Below are 16,174 nucleotides of genomic sequence, written 5' to 3'. Positions count from 1 at the left end.
GTTTTGAATACTGTGGATTAGTTTATTTACGTTGGCAATATACTTTCCTAGGATGTACACAAAGATTGGTTGACACACACATTGCCAGAATTAGCTCAGCATTTGGGAGGCTCTGAAGGAAAGTATGGGAGAGAAGAGGTATTAGACTGCCTACTAAATGGAAGGTCTACAGAGCCGTTGTACTGATCTCATTGTTGTATGCCCGTGAAACCTGAATAGTATACCATTGTCATGCCAGGAAACTGAATCTCTTCCATTTGAATTGTCGTAGAAAGATTATGAAGATCACCTGACAAGATAAGGTACCAGACACTGAGGTCCTTTTTAAGTTGAACTGCCAAGGATTCAAACTCTATTGCAGAGAGCACAACTCTGATGGGCTGGCCATGTTGTTCAAATACCAAGTATACATTTGCCTAAAATAATATTTTACATAGAGCTCACACAAGGCAAGCATTCAATGGAGATTGGAAGAAGCTCTTTGATACAAGGATGATCCCAAGTTCTCTCTGAAGAACTTTGGAATCAATTGCATGACATTGGAATCACTGGCCAAAGACCACCCAGGATGGCATGTCTGCATCAAAAAAGCACTGTGCTCTATGAATGAAGCAGAATTGCAGTAGCCTCAAAAAAAAGTGAGATACACAAATTTTAAAATATCTCCTTTCCAAATGTTTGTGTGATCTATTTGTACCCAACCTGTGGTAGACCTTTCCAACTTCATATTGGTCTAATCAGCCACAGTCAGATACAATTTACCTTGACTCTAACATAGTAATGTCATTTTGTTCCTTTTTGAGAATGAAGGACAACAACCAACCAACAAAAAGAAATGGAAGGAACTTGGTCAAATGATAATGTGAACCTCTTTCCACAGGAAGCTAGAGATCAGGCAGGCATATGGGGAAATGTCAATGACTGGAAGAAATGAAGATCTCCAACAGGTGGAAGTCACAAATCTTGTACTACATTCCCTTGGGGACAGGTACAGCAGAAGAAAGGCACAAGTCTACAGAAGGTAATTTGGGATGATCATAGTGATAAAAATAGCAATAGATCAATAAATTCATATTTTATTCCAAGCTCTTTCACTAACTAGGCATATGACTTTGATCAAGTCAGTTTTAAGCCTCTTGCTTCAGTTTTCTTCTTTGTAAAATCATAGGATTGGATACAATGAGCTCAAAGAGCTCTTTCATCTCTAACATTTTAAGATTTTGTGACTGAATGGTTCTATAAATCCCTATAACACCTATTGTTTTCTATGTGTTGCTTCTCTAGCTAGAGTGGAAGCTCTTAACTTGAGGGCCCTTGTTTTATATATCTATATCCTAGAGAGTGCTTAGCACAGTGCCAGGTACACAATAGTCTCTAAAACACTCCTTAAAAGTCTTTTTATTCCAGCCTCCATCTAGAGCAGCACCCATTACTACCACCGAGGGGTTGATGCCCAAGAAGAACCAAATTGCCATCTATGAACTCCTTTCTAAGGAGGGAGTAATGGTAACCAAGAATAATGTCCACATGCCAAAGCTCCCTGAGCTGGCAGACAAGAATGTGTCCAATCTCAATGTCGTGAAGGCCATGCAGTCTCTAAACTCTTGGTCCTATGGTAAGGAGTAGTTCACATGGAGACATCTCTATTGGTACCCCACCAATGAGGGCATTCAGTACCTCTGGGATTACCTTCACCTGCCCCCTGAGATTATATTTACTACACTCCACAGAAGTCATCATGAAACTAGAAGGCCAAGGTCCAAAGGTCTGGAGGGTGAGAGACCTGCCTGGCTTACTCGGGGTAAAGCTGACAGAGTCACATACAAATGAAATGCTGCTTCCTCTGGTACTGACAAGTAGACCAAATCTGGGGCTGGGTCAGCAACAGAATTCCAATTTAGAGGTGGCTTTGGTCATGGACATAGTCAACCTCCTCAATAAAAACTCTAGAAATATGTTTCATATTGAAAAAATTTGGGGGAAAAATAAAATAAAATACTCCCTATATATTTGCAGACAGATTGTTTAACTGAATAGATGGTCATGTTCATCCATGCATAAATTAGATTTATAAATTAGGCTTCTTAGAAAACAGAGATTTGGGATAACATATATCTCTGAAGGTAAGGAGTCCTTAGAAAGGGAGATGGGTAGGATGGATACTTGAGAAGAGTTCACAAAGAGCCAATTAGTGAGCATTTGTGTTTCCCTTCCCTCTTCTGTTTTCTCCCATGCCTCTAATTGCCTTTTGGTCACTTTCCAGGGTATTACAAAACAGGAGCCCTTTGGGTAGGTCAGTAGCAGTCAGTGCTAGATGTATCTGCCCCACCCACTGGTCACTATATCATTAACTGGCACTATATCACTACTGACTCAACTGCCAGGAACCCCACAAGGGATAAGATGAACAAGCTGTCTCTGTTGGGTCTCTCTCTTCTCTTCCTCTTGGGGAGTGAGTCCAGAGATAGAATGCTGGGGATACTTCTGTGGGGTCTCTCTCGTATCCATATCAAGACCAAGTCTGAATATCAAATGAGGGATGACAAAATAGAAAATACTCCTTTTTTCCCCTCAATCCTCTTCCTTTCCCTGGGGGATGCTCTTCTTCAAGCTCTGACCAGGTCCATATCCCTGTTGGAGACTGAGACCAGCAACAACTGGGGTTTGACAGGATTGAGTGACCTGAAGGAGATAATATAATATGTTCTGTCACCTTCAAGATGGGGATCCAAGTCTTCTTCCTGGAAAGAACATGAGAAGAGAAATCATATGTGCTATTTGCCAAATATATAAAAAAGGTGTCTGAATGAAGGGTGAGGGTACCTATACTACAACAGGAAAAAATGGATGCAGAAGCTTCTCCTACTATAGCTACTCCAAAGTCATTTATGGTGAGGAAATCAGAACAGAAACTGCTTTGGCTCCAGTTCTTGATAGTTCAACCCATGAGCTGGGGTTATTACCCCTGAATTAGTTCCCATGAGGGTGGGGGCAGCAGATACCCTTGGGTGAGAACAATATGAACAGATCTCTTCAAACATGTTGGGATTTTTGCAGCATTCCTGAGAGTAGGCAATGCAATTAATATTCAACTCATTTTATAAAGGAAACAACTGAGGCTCATGAAGACGAAAGCATTTGTTCAAAGTCACATAATTGGTATATGCTAAGTTGAGATATGCCTAGGAACACTCTTACTATAAGTCTATGGGGTTGAAGAGTAAGAGGCAAGAGCCTTGGGTGGGTTGCCCATCTCTAGCTTATGTGACCTAGGGATGGGGAAAACTCATGAAAAACAAATACTTCTCATTTCCTAGTGTGGAAGTTTACATATGCCAGCCTGGAATGTGCTCAAGATTGCAGAGAATCTCTAACCCTCACAAACTGGACTCAACTGGTGAATACTTGCTGCAGAGGGAACCACTGCAATAAAGTAATAGCATTTCAATGATTGTTCAGTAGAAGCAAGTGGTGCTTCCTGTTCCATCTCACTGCAATCACACTTTTGTTTCACATACACACACATACACATACACACACACACACACACACACACAATCATTTCTTTCCTTTTCCCAACCAATAGACCTCTGTGGTTGCCCCTGGTCCTACTCCCCCTTAAGCCTATGATGGACTCCATGATGAGAGATTGGACACATACAGATGGAATTAAAGGGAAGAATATCTATTCTATTCTGAAAGTTGGCCATAATGAATTCTTCCCTTTGTCTTATGATAATCTTTCCCTTAATTTTCAAGTAAAGTTTTCTTTAGACCTATTTTGATTCAATTAAATAAAGGCAAAAATCATTTTTATTCTTACTTAGCTCAGGGGACATCATCAGGATCACTAGGGTACCTTGGGGGTCAGGAAAACACCAATGGCATAAAATCCAGAGGATTCATCAATAAAATCCAGAGGATCTCTAACAAAAGAAAGCACATCTCAGGAGGGACTCAGCCTGTGACTGCTTATGCATTTCTTGTGGGTAGGCAATTTATTACAAGACCTTGGCATTTCTATAGAAAAGGAGGAAGAGCTAGAATTCTAAGAGATGCTGAAAATTAAGGATTTGAAAAGGTAGAGGAACTAGAAGAAAACTCCTTGTCACTGTAAACTCTGACACTCCCCAGTCCTCTGGGTCATTATTGAGATCCTATTCTGCTTGGCTCAGTGCTACCAATCCCAAAACAACATCAAAACTTCAAAAATTAAACCAATGGTAAGATGTGGCAGATTTTGAAGTAGAAATGACATTTAACAGTCTAAACACTCAGCAGGAGGCAATACACTCAGTGACACAGTAATGAACTGCTCCTTCAAAATCCCCAGGACACTAATCAGAGCATCAACAACCTAGCAGTCAGGACAACAGCCAGCTCAGCATGGGAAGGATGTGTACACACTCATACAGGCTGACAGTTAGCGATGCACTTGTAGACAATTTCACCCCACAAGGTTGGAATATGTACATGATAGATAAGAATATTTCATGAGCCAGGAACCTACTAGTTATGCCAAAAAAAAAATCATCTATTGTAACTGCAGCAACACAGCATGAATCCAAGTGGCTTTGAGCTTAGGTTGTCAATAGGTACTGGTGGTATTTAATTAAGAGTTCCCACTATGATAGGTATCTTTGGTTCATGAACCAGAGAATGGAGGTCTAGATAGGTTCCCCACCCCTGATCCAGAGTATATAGAAAGGGAGGATAGCTAATAAAAAGAATGAGAGAAACACTTTCTGAAAAGGGGCTCAAAAATGAAATTTCAAAAACTACCAAATAAGATCGATTGAAGGGGAGTAAAGGAAGGGAGGATCTAAGAGAAAAGGCTAAGAAACAAAAGGGACAGATCTAGGATGGGAGAAGAAAGCCTGTGGGAATAGGGTCACCTTTTAAACGATTCATCTGTTAAAAGATAACTTAACACCTATTAAAAGATAACTTTTAAAAAAGTATTAGAAACAAATGGAGGAAAATATAAATCAACCCGAAAAACTAAATATTAATTGATTAAACAATCCAATAAAATGAAAAAGAGGGACAGTTTGGATAAGAAAACAAATCTCTACAACTTGTTGCTTACAAGAAACACATTTAAAAATCAAAGATATATACAAATTAAAACTGAGAGGATGAGGAAGAAAACTTACTGTGCATCAAGCGAATTTTTTAAAAGAGCAACAATTGCAATAACATTGTAAAAAATCAAAAATAAGTATTCAGTAAATAAAAAGGGACAAACAAGGAACCTACGGTATATTGAAAGGAATCATAGAAAACAAACCAATGTAAGCAATAAACTTATATAATCCAAATGTCTTAGCAACCAAATTTATAAAGGAAACATTATCTGAGCTATAGGAAGACATAAAGAGTAGCATAATAGTGACAGGAGACTTCAATATCCCCCTCTCAGTTTTGGGTAAGTCCAACAGAAAGACAAATTAAAGAGAAAATACAGATCTGAACATACTGCTGGAGAAAAAAGTTAAAAGACTCAGGGAATCGTCTAACTGTATTAGGGCACAGAGATATTGCAAACAAATGTAAAAAAAAGGCAGAAGTAGTTAATATATCCTTTTCAGAACACAACGCAATGAAACTAGTTCAGGAACCACAAAGAAAAGACACAGGACTAAATGAAAACTTAACAATAAAATCTGAAATAATGAGTGGATCCAAAAAGAAATCCTAGAAACAATAAATAACTACGTAAAAGTAAATTATAATTATGAAGCAATATAAAAAAAGAAAAAGAAAAAAAGAAAGAGAAAGAGAATACCAAACTTTCTGGGATGCAGCCAAAACAGTTGAGGCAGAGAGGAAGAAGATGGAGAAGTGGAATCATATCAGTATAAACATGCATTAACCAAATAGAGAAAAAAGAGGATTAATGAACTGAATTTGCATTTTTAAAAGTGGGAGCCCAACAAATAAATAAATAAATCCAAAACAAGCACAAAAAAGGAGGCATTAAAAATTAGGGAGGAAAATAGATAAATTGAAAACAAAAAAACAGAAATTATAAATAAAACTAAAAGTTGATTCTTCAAAGAGAAAACCTTTATCAAGCCAATCTGATTTTTAAAAGAGTAGAAAATCAAATCAACAAAATATCAAATGAGCAAGGTGAAATCACAATAATGCCAGAAGAAATAAAAAGAATAATCATAACATATTTTGCACAGTTATATGCTAACAAAACTAAGAAGACAAAAACAAATAGGGGAATATCTTCAAAAATATAAAATATTCAAACTATCAGAAGACTAGATAGAGATCTTATATTACCTAATCTCAGGAATGTAAATAGATGTAGCTGTAAACGAACAATAAAAAGAAACCTTCTGGTTCTGACAGGATTCTATCAAACTTTTAAAGGAAATTAGTACCCATATTTCACTAATTATTCTCAAAAATTAAGAAAGTATCCTAATAGTATCTTTTTCTGAGATAATTCTAATACCTAAACCATTGAAAGATAAAACAGAAGGAAAATTATAAGCCAAAATCATTAATGAATAAGCACTCAAAAATTTTAAACAAAATCCTGTCAAACAGACCACAGGGACTTATCCAAGAAATCATTCATCATGACCAGGTGGGATTTATATCAGGGTTACAAGGCCATTCAACATCAGAAAAACAATCTAAATGATTAATCATGTTAAAAATCAAAATATCCAAAACTAAATGATCATCTCAATAAATGCAAGAAAAAGCCTTTGGCAAAACATAGTATTCTTTTAAGCTAAAAAATAAAATCCTAAAGTATAGGCATAGAAGGACTGTGTGTGTGTGTGTGTGTGTGTGTGTGTGTGTGTGTGTGTGCATCTGTAAAAGATGTACCTAAAGCTAAAAGCAAGTATCGTATACAATGAGAACACAGTAGAACTTTTTCCAATAAACGCAGGGGTAAAGCAAGGATGCTCACTCTGCCCACTATCATTTGATACAGTTCTGGAAATGCTAGCAACAGCAGTTAAGACAAGACAAAAAAATTAAAGGCATAAAGATGGAAATAGATAGATAGATAGATAGATAGATAGATAGATAGATAGATAGATAGATAGATAGATAGACAGACAGATAGATAGATGATAGATAGAAAGATAGATTAGATAGATAGATAGATAGATAGATAGATAGATAGATAGATAGATAGATAGATGATAGATAGAAAGATAGATTAGATAGATAGATGAATGAATGAATAAATAAATGGAAATAAAACTATCCCTATTTGTTGATATGTTGGTATACTTACAAAATCCTACAGAACAGGGAATCCTAGGGACAAAGCAAAGATACTAATTGAGAGAATTAGTAGTCTCAGCAAAGTTAGAGGCTACAAAACAAACCCTCACAAATCAATAGTATTTCTATATAATAATAACAAAACACAAGAAGCAAAAATAGAAAAAGGAAATCCTATTCCAAATAACTACAAAATACACAAAATATCTAGAAATCAACCACCAAGGTAGGCAAAATACTTGCACTGATTCAATTACAAAGTATTCCTTAAGGAAATAAAGAACAATTTAAATGACTGGAGAAATAGTCAGTGCTCATAGCTAGACCATATCTATATAATAAAAATGACAATATTTATTTATAAATTTAATTCATATTTTTAATATCACACCAATCAAGCTACCAATGGGATACTTTGAAGAACTTGATAAAAACAATAACAAAATTTATTTGGAATAAACAAAATATCTAGAATTTCAAAGAAAATTATCAAAAGAAGTACTGATGAAGCAGGAATAACACGTCAAGAACTCAAACTATTTTGTTAAGCAGCAGTCATCAAAACCTTCTGATATTTAATAAATAATAGAGATAGAGCAATGCAGCAAACTAGATAAAAGAGAATTATAAGCAATGGAACTCAATAATCCAGTGTTTGATAGAATGGAAAATATAAATTACCCAGGGAAAAAACTTTATTTGATTAATAACAGCTGGGAAAAGTGGAAAGCTATCTAACAAATTGGATTTAAACCAACACTTTACACCATATTCCACAATATATTCTAAATGGTTATACAACTTTACTATCAAAAACCATACTATCAAAAATGAGAAGAGAAACAGATTACATACCTTTCACAGATAAGGGTAGCAGACATATTTTTAACCAAACAGAAGATAAAGATAATTTCAAAAGACCAAGTAGATAATATTGGTTACTTTAGACTAAAAAGTTTCTGCATAGACAAATTAAGATAAGAAGGGAAATGGTCAAAAGGAAAACAATTCTTTATATCAAAGCTCTTAGATAAGGCTTTGATATCTGAGACATTTAAACACTTACTACATGCTTGCAATAGTCTTTATCAGATTCATAGCCATTCCTCCAGTGGATAAGTGGTCAATGAATGTGAACAAAGAGTTCTCAAAAGATTTGTATTCACAATCGTATGAAAGAATGCTCTAAATCACTTTATAGTAAGAGAAACATAAATCAAAAAACTCTGTGGTTTCATCTCACATTTTGCAAAATGGAGGAAAAAAATGACTAAAAATGGCAAAAGTCATTGTTGGAGTGCTTTTGAAATGATCAGCATGCTAATGTTTTGGGGATATGAAGAAAAAATAATTGAATCAGTTGAGAAGATTCCAAGAGAAATCAAGGATATCTGTAGGGAACAGCCCATAGGTCATCTCCTCTCTTTTTCCCCAAACATCCCCAGTGTTGGAGCTCCTTTGTCACTTTGGAAGAACTAATACATGAGACATACAGGATTTCTCCAGCTAAACTACAGGAAGTCTGAAATGGAACCAGAAGAGGAACCCAGGAGACCTGTCTTCCAGCTCCATTAACCTAAGACCACACTCCTTGACCTGCCACAAGCTCATCTCCACAATAGTGAAGAGTAAGACACTCAGCTTCTCTAAAATCCCAAGCAGAGCCTGGTACTCCTGTGTAGAATGCTCGCAATCTTGTCTCTACCTATTGATATTCCCACAATTCTTCAAGTTCTAGCCCAAGTCCCTTCCCCCCAACATGTCCCCCATAAATTCTACTTGTCCCTAGAGTGTTTTTCCTGTGGAGACATTATGGTGATGAAAAATGCATTGGGAAACCTGGCTTTTGTCCTAACTCTGCCACTAACAAGATATATTAGCCAAGTCACACAGATATCTCTCAATTTGGTTTTCTCCTCTATAAAATCAATGGACTAGACAAGATGATTTCTAAAGGCCTTTACAGCTATTTTTGAGGACTCTAGGACCACATGATTTTATAAATCCCTATATCACCTGTGGAATGCCATGTGCTGTCTCCCTAGCTAGAAGGGAAGTTTTTTAAAGGCTAATACCCTTGTCTATACCTTTTATAGAATTTAGCACAGTGCTGAGCATATAGGAAAGGATCATTAAATAGTTAATGGATTTAACTGATTTTGTCCATTATCATCTACCTTAGGAGAGTTAGGTACCCCCAAGAGACAGCAAGATAAGATGTCAGGTGGATACGTCAGAGGGCAGCACAAAGAACAGCCAGCCAGCAAGGACTTAGATTGTGTTTCCTACTCCAGCCCCAGCAAGAACCCCTGGGAGGTAGGTCAGTAGCAGTCAATGCTCAGATAGTCTGCCTCACGCTCTAGTCACTGTATCAATGAACTGCATTGGCTCACCTACCAGAAATCTGACAGGGCATAAGATGATCAAGCTGTTCCTGCTGGGTCTCTTTCTTCTCTGCTTCTTAGGGGGTGAGTTCCAGGAAAATGGGTAGGGAGCACTGCCCTGGGGTCTCTCCCATATCTTCTCCAAGTCCAGCTCCATAATATCAGATGAGAGGGTGCAAAACAGAAAATACTCTACCTTTTTCCTCAGGTCCCTTCCGTTCCCCTGGGAGGACATTAGGCTACTTCCCCCAGTTCTAACCAGGGCATTATCCCATTAGTAGACTGAAATCAACAAAAAAGTGGGATTTTATGGGGCTGGGGGTCTGAAGGAGATAATGTAGCACATTCTATGTTACCTTTTAAGATGGAGATGCGGAGTTCTTACACTTTTGGGAAAAGAAAGAACTCCACTGTTCTGTCTGCGCAATGTATAGTAAAGGCATCTGTCTGAAGGGTGAGGGCACCTGTTCTGCAGAGTCAGAGAGAGGATGCAGAAGTCAATTATTCTATATGTTCTCTGGAAATGGTGAGAAAACCAATGCATAGCCTCTACTGCCCCTGACCCCCTAACCAGAATTGTTTCCCCGTGGGGTGGGAGGTTCCCATGTCTGAGTTAGCTCCCCAGGCCTTTGACTCTTCTGGGGGTGGGAAAGTTCTCACCTGAGGATGAGAATGATTATAACAGCTTGCCTGTATATAGCATTTTGGGACTTCTCACCACAATCCTGGAAAGTAGGTATTATCATCCTAATTTTATAGGTAAGGAAACTGAAGCTCAAAAAATTATTCTGTGACAGAGCAAGGGGCTGAATCCAAGTCTTCTGCATCCAAGCCCACTGATCTTTCCATTGAGCCACACTAATAGGGACCATGGGAATCTAGACTTCCTATCCCTGGTAAAAACAGTTGAATAGAGAGGGAGGAGAGAAGACATTAAAACAAGATACAACTGGGATCATTTCTATCTATATCTGTAGGCTTCAAGCGTAAGGAGCCATGTAACAGAATTGAATTTGCCTTACCCGGGTTATGGCATAGGACTGGGGGGCGGAGGGGGGGGGCGGTCTTCAAAGGTGAATACTTCTCTCTTCCTAGGATGGACCTATTCTTATGCTAAACTGGGATGTTCTAAAGATTGCAGACGCCCTGTAATCAAAAGTGCTTTGATGTATGAGCTGATCATCTGCTGCGGAAACCCTTTTTGCAACAAAAAACTTTCATTTATTCAGTAGAAGTGGGGGTGCTCCTTGATCCATCTCCCTGTTCCACCATCATATATACACACCTATCCCCAACTTTCCCCACCACATAGACTCCTGTTTCCCCCTGAGCCCATGAATCATTAGAGGTCAGAATTACACAGATGATGCTAAAGGAAAGAGCACTGGTACCACTCTGAAACCTGACTGTGTGAAATTTCTGCACCTTGTTCATGTTACCCTATCCCTTAATTTCCAAGTAAAATGTTCTTTAAGACTACCTTGTTTCAGTTGAATAAAGGTAAAAAATCATTTTCATTCATGCCTAAGCTTAGGCCAGGAATGCTAAGGATAATCAGGATTCCCCAGGGGCCAAGTAGGGGCCTGCTGGCATGAAAAGATAGAGGGGCTACCAAGCAAATCTGGGTGAAGGCCTCTTACAAGGGAAAGCATAACTCCAGGCTGTGACTGCTTGTTCACTTCCTCTATGTGATCCATTAGATTATAAGGCCTTGACTAATCTGTAGAACAGGACAGAAGATAAGACTCTAAGAAAATCTAAAACAAACTACTAGAAGAGAAAGCTCTTTGTTATTATATCCCCTGAAATTTTCCTCTGGAGCATTATTAGTATGTCATTCTAATTTGTTGACTAGTACCTACCCCCCACCAATACCACTGATTCTTCATGGATAGGATTTTGCAGAGTTAGGAATAGGAATGGATAACTAACAGTCCAGGCTACTGTCCAGGAGGCAGTATACCCAGGATGATAATAATATACTGTTCTTTCAAGAAGCCCAATACACTAATCAGATATAAGCTGCATGGCAGTCTGGGAGGCAGTCAGTATAGCATGGAGATGGGATGTAGGCTTACAAATATTGAAGGTATAAGATGCATTCGCAGACAATTCTACGCCACAGGGTTGGGTACTATGTACAGGTGTTATAAAAGGGAATATAGCAACCATGAGGCTGCTGATGATACTAAAATTAGCCTAGAAGTCTGCAAAACAATGAATCAATCCCTAATTTCATAGTGATTGCAAATTTCTGAGCTGTAAAGGCTCAAACTGAACATTTAACAACTGGCTCTCACAAGCCATTAGAATTGCCTCCACCATACGCCAGCCATAAGTCATAAAATGTATGAAGTAAAAAAGATCATAGAGGTAATCTAGTCTAAACCCTTCATTTCCCCTTGCAGCATCAGAATTGCAGCCTTAGAAGGAAACTTCCAGTAACTGAGACCAAGCCTTACCAAAAAAAAGAATTCCCCAATACAACATACTCAATAAGTAGTCAACTTGTCATTCAGTCTGACTTCTTAACGTAACCAATTCTACTTTTGAACAGAGTATTTTCTAATAACAAGACTAAATTTATCTTTTTACAATTTTCCCTCATTTAAATATTTGGAAATAGTTATCTTGTGCTCTCTGAGCATTTTTTTCTCCAGTTTCTTCATCCTAATATGGCATGGAAGTGAGATCCTTCACCAATCTGGCTGCCCTCTTCTTACCACTTTCCACATTGTCAATTTTCTTGCCAAAAAAGACTTTGGAGTCGTTCTTGTCAAATGTCCCCAAGACAAAGCTACTACATTTATAAGGTACTCTGTAGATTCACATCTATTCAAAATCATTGTTCATGAACCACCACCAATGTACTTACTTTTCTATTCATCCAAAGGATATAATTAGTTCAAAGGAATTTAATAAAATAGCAGAGTAAGAAAAGTGAAGATAAATTATATTCTTCATAAAGCAGGAGCGTATTCTGAATGAGTGAGCACACAGTGGAAATGTCAGAGTAGTATACACATACACACATAGTCTCAGGGCTAAGGTGATGAAGACATACACAGCAGTGTACATATGTGCTCAGCGTACAAAGGCAGAGGAGCTACTCATACAAGGCTGTTGATACTTTCTGTTAATATTATTGGGCTGTTCCTCCTGGGCCCACTCCCCACTGATCTCACCAGGCATTCAATCTCTGTTGTATCTAAGTCTCGACCATAACTGTGGCCATGGCAATGTCATGTAAGCTCTACTTGACGATACTCCACTGGTTCTGTAGTCACTACCAAGTATGGCTTCCCTGAGCACAAAGGAGTGAAACTTTTATCTACTTCCTACTTCAAGCTTCAACTGGAGTACCTCAATTAAGGGTATAAATCTTCTCTACAAAAGAAGGGATGCTGTCCCTACTCTTTTAGCTTAAAGGACAAAGGTTTTTTGCTACAGCAGCTCTTTTAGAAAAAAAACGACACAAAATCCTGGCACCCCTAGTCTTTGTACTAGAAACAACTAATACTTAAGAGCTTTATCCCATATGTCAGACAGAATCTGTAAAAAGTCTATGTGTTTCTCTGAGCCTTGGATAAAGTAGGCATTTCTTCTCCAGGATGATATTCCACAGTCTAGGTAGGAAGATACAGCTAAGATCAAAATTTTCAGACTGAAATCTACCTTTTAACCTCAATATACTGGTCACTTAAGTCCTGTTCTCTTTAAAAGAGCTCCCTCTGACTTTGGGTTGGAAATTCTTTGCACCTTTCTTCTTAATTTCCAAACTTCTACCCAGTCATATCAATTTAGAAACCACTCTTCCAACCAGCTGCCAAAGACTCCGAGTCTGGAATCCCCTAATTTCTCAACCCAAAGACTCTTTTGGTCTCCCTTGCAACAAGTGGGAAAAGGAAGAGAGGCAAGGTTATCTTTATTAACCTGGCTATCTACATCCCTATATCTAATAACTATATGAGCCCAGCAATAAGACTGCCCTATCCCTGGATGTTCTCTAGGGAGTGAGAAAGACAGGAACAGAGAGGCTCCAGTCTAGAGGCTCAGTCATAGGATCTCCTCAAGAGCTAGTGTGATGGAGTCCACTCACTTTGTCCTTGGAAAGAACTCTTCCTTTGGAAAGGAATTCTCATCTGCAACAGACCCATTATCAGGGACAAAATGACAGCAATACCCACTGAAAGCCCCCATCTTTACCCAAACCAAGCTTCCCAGGGCCTCTATAGATAAACCTGCACCATTGTTCTAAGGAAAAAATAGCCAAAAGACTGCAGTTCACAGTCAAGGGTAGCAAGACCTCAGATGGTTGCAGCATTGAAATCACTTGCTCCATTGTAGAAACTTTAACAAGCTTTCCAATCCTGGAACAAAACCTCACAAAATGGACTGGATGTTGCAAGAGACCACAATACTCTTTCTACTATGTCAGCCTCTAGAATTCCCTCCATCTCCTCCAATCTCCTTGAGATACTACACATCTGGATCCCAGCCTCCAATTAGAAAGATGTCCCAGTCACCTAGGGCAGAACCAAAAGTGAAAACAAACCATTCAGATGCAGCGAAAACCTCAGGACAGTCAATAGTTCTTCCTTCATGATTATTGCCCTCGATTTAAGGTAGGCTTTGGAAAAGGCCACAGCCTTCACTGATTTCCAAATTGTCTTCTTACAGAATACCACAGTTCTCCATAAAGCTCATTCTCGAAGGTAGTAATGTCAAACTCAAATAGAAAGGGATCCCTGAAGACCACATATTGACTTAGAAAACTACAAATTAGCATTATCCATGTTGTATTTTTATTTATTTTGTGAAACTTTTTCCAATGACATTTTAATCCCTTCCCCCACACTGGAAAGTGTGGCCAAATGTTGCAGCTGACCTGAGTTTAACACAGCTCCTCTTAGATACCCAGCACATGATGATAGTAAGTATTTGTCCATCATTTTTATCTCCCTTACTAGACTATAGGCACATTGTGGAATAAGGGCTGTGGCTAATTCACCTCTGAATCCCCTTCAATGTCTGGCACAAGGCTTTCCATGTAGTAGTCTCAGCTATTTGATTATTCTTTATTAAATAAAGGATTAAAGGTATGGGAGGACAGAAGCCCAGAGGAGACTAGAGGATTTGTCTCAGACCCCAACGAATTCTGATCAGAGTTTGAAGGGAAGTTCAAGAATTTCCAGGGGAAGAGACCTGAGAGATAAGAGGGAACGCTGACCTCTATGTTTCCACTGGCCTGATGTCTCATGGCTAAGTTCCAAAGGGAAGCAGAGAACAGCCATCCCTTAATTCACTCACTTGAATGGTGCAGCAGAGTAAGACTGGGCAGAAGCAATTTGTCCATCTTCACACCTTGATGGTTCCAGGCAAAGGAGCCATTGTATCTCAAGGAGACACTTATTTCAGCAAACACTGGCACCATGGCTGCTGTAAATCTGTCATAAAGAGACCGATACATAATAACACCAAAATTATGGACGATGGCTATTTAAGGCATATGGAAGAGAATGGAAAGGAAAAAGCCAGTCTAAATGACTCTTCTTTCTTCCTCTCACTTGCACATATCTTACCCATCTCCCCTTTCTCCTGGCTTGTCACTTTCACCATTTTCCCATTCCCCAGAGTCCAAGGGAGAACATATTAATAATGTAAAGAAGACCATGTAATAGGAAAAGAGGAGTCACTGTAATCAGGCTAAGACTTAGAGTTTGTACAGTTGTGTGGTACAGTGGATTGAAAGCTGAGCTTGGAATCGGGAATACCTGAATTCAAATCTTGCCTCAGACATTTATGAGCAAGTCACTTAACCTCTGTTTATCTCAGTTTTCTCAACTATGAAAGGAAAGAGTTGGACTTGATACCCTCTAAGGTTCCTTATAGCTATAAATGTCCTATGAATTTGGAGATTACATTTCATCAGGACCTGGTAGCCACTGATTATCATTTGTTGTCAAGGCCAGTATCTGCCAGTGAAAAGGTCCATAGGAGAAGGAGCCAAGAGAAGTGTTCCCCATTTTCTCAGGTCCTAGAGATATAGATGGTAGAGATCAGCACATATAAGGTAATTCTGGAGTGGAAAGGGACTGACGGTATTACAAATCTCATTTGTTGGTAAGGCAATAGGAAAAATCATTCCCTTTCCCCCATGCTTCCTCAGTTTCTTTTTAATATATCTAGTTCTAACATTTAGGGGTGGGATCTTGAGACACTTTTCTTTAATCATGCCCATGATCTATGGGTGTCGTAAAATGTTTATGAGATTTAGGGGAAAGTTGGGATTTTGTCCAGGAGCCTTAACATTTTCCACTTCTATTTTTGTTGTGTCTGATAAACTCTGATGCCGTGGTATTTTGAATGCCTGTGTTTTGTAAAAGTAGAGTTTACTGAGAGGACAGAATCTATATTCATGGTGGAGTCTCCAGATTCATAAATTTCCTGCTTTAAGTATTTTCAGAAATATTTCACTTATTCCTGTAATTTAAATTTCTACTCTTGACAGCCTAAGTTTTAGACTT

General features: G+C 38.4%; 1 long non-coding RNA gene and 1 pseudogene across 1 annotated transcript; both read left to right on the top strand.

The window, feature by feature from the left end:
* The first annotated feature begins 1,449 nt into the window (after window positions 1-1,449).
* On the top strand, window positions 1,450-1,941 carry LOC140505473 (small ribosomal subunit protein eS10-like; annotated as a pseudogene).
* Window positions 1,942-9,571: 7,630 nt separating this feature from the next.
* LOC140509048 (uncharacterized) lies at window positions 9,572-11,126 on the top strand. Its single transcript, XR_011968548.1, has 3 exons — window positions 9,572-9,731; window positions 10,012-10,173; window positions 10,743-11,126. It is a non-coding gene; the product is annotated as an uncharacterized lncRNA (long non-coding RNA).
* The last annotated feature ends 5,048 nt before the right edge of the window (window positions 11,127-16,174 follow it).

This window comes from Notamacropus eugenii, chromosome 5 (genome assembly GCF_028372415.1).
Source record: "Notamacropus eugenii isolate mMacEug1 chromosome 5, mMacEug1.pri_v2, whole genome shotgun sequence".
Taxonomy (NCBI): domain Eukaryota; kingdom Metazoa; phylum Chordata; class Mammalia; order Diprotodontia; family Macropodidae; genus Notamacropus; species Notamacropus eugenii.
The sequence above is the reverse complement of the archived record's forward strand: the minus strand, read 5'-3'. Positions and strand labels throughout refer to the sequence as shown.